This window comes from Pan paniscus, chromosome 15 (genome assembly GCF_029289425.2).
Source record: "Pan paniscus chromosome 15, NHGRI_mPanPan1-v2.0_pri, whole genome shotgun sequence".
Taxonomy (NCBI): Eukaryota; Metazoa; Chordata; class Mammalia; order Primates; family Hominidae; genus Pan; species Pan paniscus.
In genome coordinates, this window is record NC_073264.2 from 26,409,704 (window position 1) to 26,420,370 (window position 10,667).

The following is a 10,667-nucleotide window of genomic DNA, read 5'->3' on the forward strand; positions in this document are numbered from 1 at the left end:
TCATTTTTTTCTCTTTTATCTGTGTCACTGGGCATATTCAAATAGGTGTCAAGAAAATATGTTATCCTTTCCCTTTGTGTAATGTATGATGCAATATAACCTATATGCCACTGGGGATAAAGGAGTAAATGGGAATATTGGTGACCCCTGGCAACTGGATGGAGGAGAGTGAGCAGACGTGTATTTAAAGGTTTTGCCTGGCTGGTGCCAGTATGCCAGAGGAAGAGTACTCAGGGACGGTTGATTGCATTTTTTCCAGTGACATTCTTAATTTTCACCTGGAAAGAATTAAATATGGTCATGTTTAACTTATGTTTCTTTCTTTCAGCTACAACAGGAGCCCTTCAAGGTCACAAAGGAAAAATCCCGTTCTATGACCACCATCTCATTTACCTTAAACTAGCTACTCTTTGGGAGAATGATTCAACTGATTTTGACTGTTCTCAGGGGTAGACTTGTTGTGAAGTTGTCCAGTGATGTTGAGAACATATACTTTTCATCCTATCAAAAGCTATTTTCTTAAGTCAATTCAGGCTCCTATAACAAAGTACCATACACTGGGTGGTTTATAAACAACAGAAACTTCTCACAGTTTTGGAGGCTGGAAGTCAAAGATCAGGGAATCAGCTTGGTTGGGTTCTGTGAGGGCCCTCTTCAGGGTTGTAAACTGTCTTCTCATTGTATTCACATGATAGAAAGAGGGTGAGGAGAGCTCTCTGGGATCCCTTTTATAAGGGCACTAATCCCATATATGAGGGCTTCCTCACTTATGAACTAATTACCTACCAAAGGCTGTACCTCTTAATTCTATCATATTGGAGGTTAGGGTTTCAACACATGAATTTTGGGGAGACAGAAACATTCAGCCCATAATAGTCATATGGGTCCACAGAGAGTGTCTGTTACCATAGTGTAGCGGCCTCATATATGGACAAATGAAGATTACTTGAAGACTTAGTGAATAAAATGAGAGGGAAAGTAGAGGGGTAATTAAGGCAAAAACAGAACGTGGAAATGCTCACCCAAGAACTGGCGTAAGGTTTCTCTCAATGCCAAAATTAAAGTCTCCTTTCACATGGTTTTCCATGCAATGACTTGTAGGTTACTTCCCACTCATGGATTCATTTACTGTGATAATTAGGATAATCATTTATCCAATATCCAATCACTTTCCCTTCCCTAGGAACAGAATATACTTCCCTGACCCACTGACTTTAAGCTTGGCCATGTGACTTACTTTGGCTAATGGAAGCGAGGAGAAGTTATACATGTATTTGGGTAATTTGGCTTAATTTTTGTACTCCAGAGATATGGCATGAGAAGAGCATGCCCAGATAGCTGCTGCTGCTTCACCCTGGATTCTAGAAGAAACACAAATGGAGCAGACCAGAACCCCATCCAAAGCCTGAAGCCAAGTTCAGCCATCCTGAATCCGGAAGCATGACTTCCCAGCCAAACCAACCTAGAGCAGCTAAGCCGTAGTCACCGGCAGATCCATGAGCATTTACTATGTTTGTGTAGCCCTAAAATGTGGGCACACCAAAACCACTTAGTCATGTTATTTAGCTTAAAATGCACTGGGATGTTATGGTCTGAATGTTTGTGTGCACAAAATCCATATGTTGAAATCCTGACCTCTAAGGTAATGATATTAGGAAAGGGTCCTATTGGGAAATGATTAAGTCTTGAGGGCAGGGCCCTCATGCATGCGATTAGTGTCCTTATAAAACTGGATCAAGGAAGCTCATTCTGTCCTTCTAACATGTGAGGACATAGCCAGAAAATGCCATCTATAACCCAGGAAACAGCCCCTTACCAGACACTAAATCTGCCCACACCTTGATCTTGAATTTCCCAGCCTCCAGAACTTAAGGAATAAATTTCTGTCATTTATAAGCTGCCTAGCTTATGATATTTTGCTGTAACAACCCAAAGGGACTAAGGCATGGGCTCACTATATAGCTCTTATGAAATAAAGCATTAAAATACATTGAATTTAAAAATAAATAAAATGAAGACATTCAAAATTAATCAAGTCATTTCATTTTTAAATATTTTAGCAGGAGTTTTCCCAAAACAAATGTTCTGAAATAAGGCAAGGTGGTATGAGTAGCAACAGGACTGCAATGTAATATTGTTTGGAAATAATTCTCTATTCTATCCATCCATCTACCTGCATTTATTATTTTTCCAGCTTATATAGTCCTCTGGGAACAACGTGGTGGGTTTTAGGTAATTTGCATAAGAATTTAGAGTTAGAAAAAAATTATTTGAAATTTCTGCATTCAAATTATGTGAGAAATCCATCATCATTATTAGGAAAATATAGATAAGCAAGAAGGAAGAAAACTCCATAAATGTACCACCTACAGATAGTCTTTCTTTATCTTTTCAAAACTTCAGTTATATATGTAATTACAATGGACTCAGACTGTGCATACTGTCTGTAAACTGTTTTTATCATTATGTTGTCATCTCTCTGCCTGACAATAATATAGAGCTATATACTTGTTTTTACTGGCTATATGGTATTTCATAACCTAGCTTTGAATATTAGGTTGTTTCTAGGTTTATTTGGGGTTCGTTTTTCATTATAGATAACACTTAAAGGAACATTATTATTTATACATTTATTTCACTTTTTCCAAATATTTCCATATAATATATTAAGTGATATTGCTAATGCAAAGGGTATGCACATGTTTGAGACCCTTGTCAAGGTAAGCCCAGAAAGATGGAATCTGTTTACATCCTCTCTAGCCATGTGATTCTACCACACCTTCCAATCCACACTCAGTGTTGCTTTTTGAAAGATTTCCCCACCCTCACTGTTTTCTTTTCTTTTCTTTTCTTTCTCTCTCTCTTTCTTTCCTTTCTTTCTTTCTTCTTTCTTTCTTTCTTTTCTCTTTCTTTCTTTCTTTCTTTCTTTCTTTCTTTCTTTCTTTCTTTCTTTCTTTCTTTCCCTCCCTCCGTCCCTCCCTCCCTCCCTCTCTCTCTTTCTCTCCTTCTCTTTCTCTCCTTCTCTTTCTTTCTTTCTCTTTCTTTCTCCCTTTCTTTCTTTCTCTTTCTTTCTTTCTTTCTTTCTTTCTTTCTTTCTTTCTTTCTTTCTTTCTCTCTCTCTCTCTCTCTTTCTTTCTTTCTTTGACAGGGTCTCACTCTGTTGACCTCGGCTCAGTGCAACCTCCACCTCCCAGGCTCAAGTGACCCTCCCACCTCAGCCTCCTGAGTAGCTGGGACTACAGGTGAGCACCACCACACCTGGATAATTTTTCTGTTTTTCTGTAAAGATGGTGTTTCACCATGTTGTCCAGGCTGGTCTTGAACTTCTGAGCTCAAGCGATCCACCCATCTTGGCCTGCCAAAGTGCTGGGATTGCAGGCATGAGCCACCACACCCAGCCTGCTTTCTTTTGTGTATCTAATATTGTCTCTTCCTCCATTTAGAGCACACAAAAAATTCCCTCATTACATTTTTCCTGTGATATACAAAGAAACAAAATATGACTTAAGGAATGTCTTGTTTGTTTGTTTGTTTTTTGAGACAGAGTCTCTCTGTCACCCAGGCTGGAGTGCGGTGGCAGGATCTTGGCTCACTGCAATCTCTGCCTCTCAGGTTGAAGCGATTCTTGTGCCTCAGACTCCCGAGTAGCTGGGATTACAGGCGCCCGCCATCACACCTGGCTAATTTTTATATTTTAGTAGAGACGGGGTTTCACCATGTTGACCAGGCTGGTCTTGAACTCCTGACCTCAAGTGATCCACCCGCTGTGGTCTCCCAAAGTGCTGGAATTACAGGTTTGAGCCACCACGCCCTGCCAAGAAATGTCTTCAATGGGATAGAATAAGTAAAAATAACCTTGACAATAACCGCGACAGCAAAGCAGCCTTTTTTCTTTGAAAAAAAGAATCCTCTTAATTTTGGTCTCAACATTGTTTGAAATAATATCTAATGAAATCATAACCCTTTACAATTTCATGATACTAAATAGGACTTATTGAAAATGAGTCATTTTGTATACATTGGGAGTTTTATGGTTAGTTTAATGTCACTGAATTTAATTAACTTAAATTGTCACTTGCACATAATTATACTTTGGTAAACCCACTTCAGAGAGCTCTTAGTACTGAACAAAAAGTGTACAGCTCCTCTAAGTAACAGAATCTATTGAACTAATGTATTAGGTGCAGAAACTGAGGCAGGAAGCAGGAGATCTTCCCCTGGCAGAAATAAAACATATAATAAAATTATAAAGGTATAGATGCTATCATGGAGGAAGAGAAAATTAGTGTGAAGGAATATTTTTATGAGCCAAACTCAGTCTTTTGTGACCATTAATAAATGAGATAACAAACCAGTGCCAGAATTTTAAATGGGGTTGTTGCTTAGAAGTGACAGCTGGTTTGGGAAACTTACCCCTGTGAATTCTCTAACTTCCAGAAATCACACAAGTACATAAAAAGGAAATCCTTCTTTACTAAATGGTTTTATTTTAAGAAGGCAAGGTCAGATACAATAGCATTTTGAATATTACAAAATAAGCTATTGTGGTGAAGAATTTATGAAAAATCTAACAGTTTTTCAAGAGTAATTCCTATGATGTCTCTTTGTTATCTTAACTGTTCATGTATATTGTGAGGGAAATTAGGAGGTTCTGATTACAAAATTAGACTTTAAAAGGCTTCCTTCAAATATATTTTTTGCACAGCTACTTTCGTATTTGTGGTTTCTTTAGATTTACATAAAAATGCATATTTCAAAGTATTTGACTGGCAAATTGGAAATCACATTTTTCTATACAATATTAAGCTTAGAAACAATATTATTTTAAAATAATTTACTCTTCAGGCAATAGATCCATCTTGGTCTTTTTATTTCTCTTTCATCATGTGTATTTTCTGAGACTGCCTTTTTATTCAAATTCAGCTCTACAGATATTTACTGAATAACCAACCAGTTGGCACAAGACTGTGCCCGAACTCAAAAGACTAGGAGAATTGAGACAGAAAGCAGATTAGTAGTTCCAGGGGCTGGGGAGAGGAAGAATAAGGAGTTATTGTTTAAGGGGTATGGTGTCTTCTTTTTGGATGATCAAAAAGGAACTACACAGCGGTGACAGTTATACTAAATGCTACTCTACTGTACACTTTAAAATAAGTAAAATGGTAATATTATATATTTTAGTACAACAAAAAAAAATAGGCAGAAAAAAGAAAAGGAACTAGTAGTAGGGTCAATGAAAGAGAGGCATAGGTATTCTGCTTCAGAAGTTCATTTAATCGGAGAATACATTTAAATTATCCTTCCAATCTCACTGTTGAGTTTATGCAGCAACTGTGTCAAATCCTATTTAGTAAGTATTTATTGTTAGGGCAGTCATAGGCAGTTGTATTAAAAATTGCCCTTGAATGCTGAAATGAGCAATCTATGGCCCTTGCCTTCAAGTAGATTTCAGTTCTATAGTGAATAAAAACAGCTATAAAAATGTATAATACCAGACAGAATATCATAAAGCTGTACTAGAGAGATGAACATAGTACTAAGAGAGTGAAGAGGATAATTAGATCAATTATTAGACAAAGTATCAGGGATAAGATAGCTTTGTGCTTGATCTTTAAGAATGGCTATGGTTTTGCCAGTCTCATAAGATGGCAAAGGTCAGTCCAGGTGAAAGGAAGATGAGAAAAGGTGTGGAGCCAAGAAATGAAAGGTAATTACAGAGGACACAAACTATCCATGCTTTGCTGGCAGGCATGGTTTAGTAGGCCAAACAGTGAAAGTTAAGGTTGAAGAAGTATCAATGAATCACAGCATAGGATTGAAGACATTTAGAGTTTGAATGTGATGAAGTAATTTATTCCAACTCTCCACCTGCAAAATCGATCTTCCCTACAAGGTCTGACAAGTGGCCATTCAGCTGCCCTTGGAAATCCTCTAGTGACTCAGAAGTCACTGTCTTCTCAGGAAGCCTGGACTGCTGTCGGGTGACTGAAATTGTCAGAGTTCTTGTATTGATCAAAAACCTGCCTCCTCAGAACTAGCCATTTATTTTAGTTCTGCTTTCTGAAATCACACAAAATAAAATGAAATTTTTTTTCATATCAGTTCTTCTAGTATTTGAGTCAGGAAATATAGTCTCCTTTCTTTCTTCTCTTTTCCAAATTAGATATTCCTGAGTCCTTCAATTGTTTCTCCTTTGGCATGCTTTTTAAGACTCCTGCAATTCTAGTGAATCTGTTCCCTGTACATTCCTTCATCCCTTTTCTCTTTTTCTCTTTTTGTGTTTTATTTTGTGACATGGTCTCACTCTGTTACCCAGGTTGGAGTGAAGTGGTGCGATCTCAGCTCACTTCAACCTCTGACTCCTGGGTTCAAGATATCCTCCCACCTCAGCCTCCCAAGTCGCTGGGACTATAGGCATGTGCCACCACACCCAGCTAATTTTTGCATTTTTTGTAGAGGTGAGGTCTCTCTACGTTGGCCAGGTTGGTCTCAAACTCCTTGGCTCAAACGATCTGCCCACCGCAGCCTCCCAAAGTGCTGGGATTACAGGCATGAGTCATCACGTGCAGCCTGCATCCCTTTGCAATATATCAACCAGTGCTGAATTTATTTTTGTAGATCTATTCTGAGCAACATCACTTCTGCTTCTAATACAACCTAAGGTTGTAGTCACATTTCTGGCAGGTACCTCACTGAGTTGACATATATTGAATTTAGAGTCAACTAACACCTGCCTAAAATTGGTTTTTTATAAGTGCATATCAAGTTATTTCTCATCAAGCCAGTACTCAAGTGCTGAATTTCTAAATTTATCATTTAAAATTTCATTGTGTTAGATTTGACCCATAATTATATACTGTGAGAACTTTTAGGATCTTGTTTCTGTCAGCTGGTATATTAGCTACTCTACTAACTTCTTACCATTTATTAATTTAGTAAGCATGCCATTGATGTTCATATTCAAGGCATTAACAAACTGTTTTAGAAATAAATGTAGGTGATAGAATTCTAAACAAACTACTGAATGTTTCCTTCCAGGTGACTTTTTTTTTTTTTTTTAAGAGACAGAGTCTTGCTGTGTCACCCAGACTGGAGTGCCTGGATTATTGCTTACTGTAACCTTGAATTTCTGGGCTCAAGTGTGCCACCATGCCCACCCAAGTTTTTTTTTTATTTGCTATTTTGTAGAAATAAGGTCTCGCTATGTTGCCTAGGCTGGTCTTGAACTCCTGGCCTCAAAAGAGGGTGCTGACTTGGTTTTCCAAAGCTTTGGGATTACAGGCCTGAGCCACAGAGCCTGACCCCAGGTCAACTTTGAATTTGTCATTAATTGGTCATCTCTGAAAATGGTCATTGAACTAATTACCAGCTCACTCAATTACTGTTTTCATTTTCATTGGCCAATATTTTATTGTGAAGCATATTTTCAAGTGTATAGCTAAAATTAACATAGTGGGTAGGAGCTTAGGCTTCAGAGTTAAGATTTCGGGACTGGCATTTAGCACAGCCAGCTGCCAGTCATGATCTTGAGCAAATTACTTACCTTCTCTGTGCTTCACTTTCCTCACCTATAAAAGGTATGTAAAAATACTAACTACTTTAGAAGGTTGTTTTGGGGGTTAAATAAGCTATTACCTAGCAATAGTAAAAATAAGAAAGCGTTAATGATTACTATTATTATGGTAGGTTTTCTTTTCTTTTTTCTTTCTTTTTTTTCTTTTTCTTTTTTTTTTTTTTTTTTTTTTTTTTGAGACAGGGTCTCCGTCTGTCATTCAGGCTGGAGTGCAGTGGCACAAATTCGGCTCAATGTAGCCTTGACCTTCCAGGCTCAAGCTATCCTCCCATCTCAGCTTCCCAAAGTACTGTGATTACAGGCATGAGCCACTATGCCTGGCTTATGGTAACTTAAAAATTACCATATGTCCATAGGTTATTTGATACTCTTTCTTTTAAGGGATGGTGCCTTATATCTCTCTCACTGAGTGTCGGCTGGGCTTAGTGACTTGACGACTTCTAACAAGTAGACTCTGGCATTGTTTTTCTACAAAAAAGCATTGCGGTTACCTCCTTGCTGTCTCACTCTGGGGGGAGATAGCTGCCATGTCATGAAGCTTGTGTTAGTTTTCTATTTCTGTGTAGCCGTTTGCCACACATTTAGCAGCTTAAAACAGCAGCCATCTGTTAGCCCCCAGTTCTGTGGGTCGGAATTCCAGCACAGCACTGCTAGGTTCTCAGGGTATCACATGGCTGAAACCGCAGTGTCAGGCAGGCTGAGCTCTCATCTGGAGTCTGGGGGTGGAAATCAGGTTTCATACTCGTTCTTATTGTTGGCGGAATTCATTTCTTTGCAGCTATAAGTCTGAGGTCCCCGTTTCCTTGCTGGCTGTCAGCTGGGCCACTCTCAGTCCTCAGAGGCAGCCCATATACCTCGCCGTGTGGCCTTCTCCATCTTCAAGTAGTCAGCATCAGCGCATTGAATCCTTTCGATGCTTTGAATCTCTGACTGGCCTGTGTGCTAGTCACTAGAGGAGACTCTCAGTCTGTAAAGGGCTTGTTTGACTACATGAGGCCCACGTGGATGGTCTCCCTATCCTAAGGTAACTGAGTTGGGACCTTAATTGCTTCTATAAAATACCTTCACAGGCAGTGCCTAGATTATTGTTTGACTGAATAACTGGAAAAAGGTGTGCGTGCACCGGGAGCCAGGACTCTTAGGGCCATGTTAGAATTCTCTCTGTCGTAGTTACTGATTGGCAGAGCTGGTTTTCAAACCCAGATAGTCAGGCTTCAGAGTCCATGCACTTAACCAGTATGTTAAACTGCCCCATTATATTCATCGGCTGTGGCCATACTGTGGAGAGAATGGCATACCAAAAGTCATTGAAACTAATTTCTGTATACCTGTATAATAAAACACACACACATATGTAGATATGTATATACATTTTATGTATATGTGTATAATCTTCTGTTAGCTGTCAAATGTTTTTGAACAAGGACACTATATGTTTAGAAAATGCTTGCAGAAGGTTACTTGGGCAAAAGGAATCCACAGAGGAAAGGTGGAAGCAGGGAGTATTTGGGTTGCTATTTGACAGCCCAGGGTGGATGTATTTATTGCCTCCAAATTGTTGAGGTGACGATATGACTGTATAGAGAGACTGAATGGGAAAATCATTGATGAAATAGAATCTACTGAATTTAGCAAGTTGATTTACTGTCAGATGTTGATGGAAAGTAATGAGACTTTAGAGGTCAAGATATATAAATGTGGGGTACATAGAGATGTACATCAGGGAGTTATGCAATGGTAGCAATTGCTCAAGTAGTGTGTGGATGACATCCCATGAAAGAGTGTAAGGAAGAAAAATAGAGCTGAAAGAAGAATGTCAAGGGACACTTAAATTTAGAAGTGTAGTAAATGTAAAGTCACAGAGAGAGACAGAAATGGAGCATTTTACACAGTAGAAGAGTAAGAAGAGTTAAGTAGAAGAAAAGAGTTTCAAGAAGGAAGGGGGTAAGTCATATCAATTTATGCCCCATCTTAAGGTTACAGAGGGCACGGGTTAAGAAGTTAAATTACAATAAATTTTGAAGTATATTGTAAAAAAAATGGAGGTAGGCAGTATATTTCTAAGTTCAGCAATCTGGGAAAGCTGACACAGAAAATACATCTCTTAAAGATAAGGAGAATGACCTGGTCTTCAAAAACCATTCCAATTCTAATGTTTTTCCTCTTGTGAATTAGAGAGTACTGGGAGATTTCAAAGATGCCTTGTAAAATATTTCTTTCAATGGAGGTTGCTCATTTAATTCATTGAAAAAATTGTGCTTCATCTTAAGTTTTCCTGAATTTAAAATCCTGGACACATAATTTGGGCATTGGTTATTCACTGCGATCAAAGCCACCTTGAGGCCATTCTTCTAGCATTAGAGACATTAGATGACATCCATTCATCACAGACACCCATTGCCCACCACTACCACCATCAACCAAACTGCTCTGGACCAGCAGAACCGAAGGTATGGCAACCTTGGGAGAAGGGGCACTATATCATCCAAACGCATTAACCAAGGTTACAATACACGATGTGCTGGGCACCTAGCAGAACCACACGAATGGGCTTGAATAAGCATGGGCCATGCTCCAGTTGATTTTCTACATCCCAAGGGTCAGCCAATTTTACTAAAGACAATAGTTTGTTTTTGTTTTTTTTTTCCCACAAGTATACACATATCATTAATCTCCTTTTTTTTTCTCTTTTTCTTCTAGCTTTTCCTAATTACCTCAGGAAAACCAAAGTCTCAACCCCTCTCTGTCTGCTCACTTTCCCATTTTTCCATTTGCTCAAAAGACAGCTTTAATTCTAATAAAAGTAAAAGAACACTAATTATTCACCTCTATCAAGAAAATTAAATTTATATACTTTGATGTTAAATTAGGCATTGTGAAGAACTAATGCCATTAACTTCTACAGTCCATGAAAATTAGAAATTATTCATTTGAATGCATGTGCAAAATTACCCTATGCATTATCATAGTACTTTAAAACATGTTTTTCCTTAAGTAGCAATATTCTGATTCTGTGTATGTGTTTAATTACTGACATTGCCAAAGTTTAGTTTTCTACTATTTTTCATTGCTAATGTCTAATAATTCAGATATA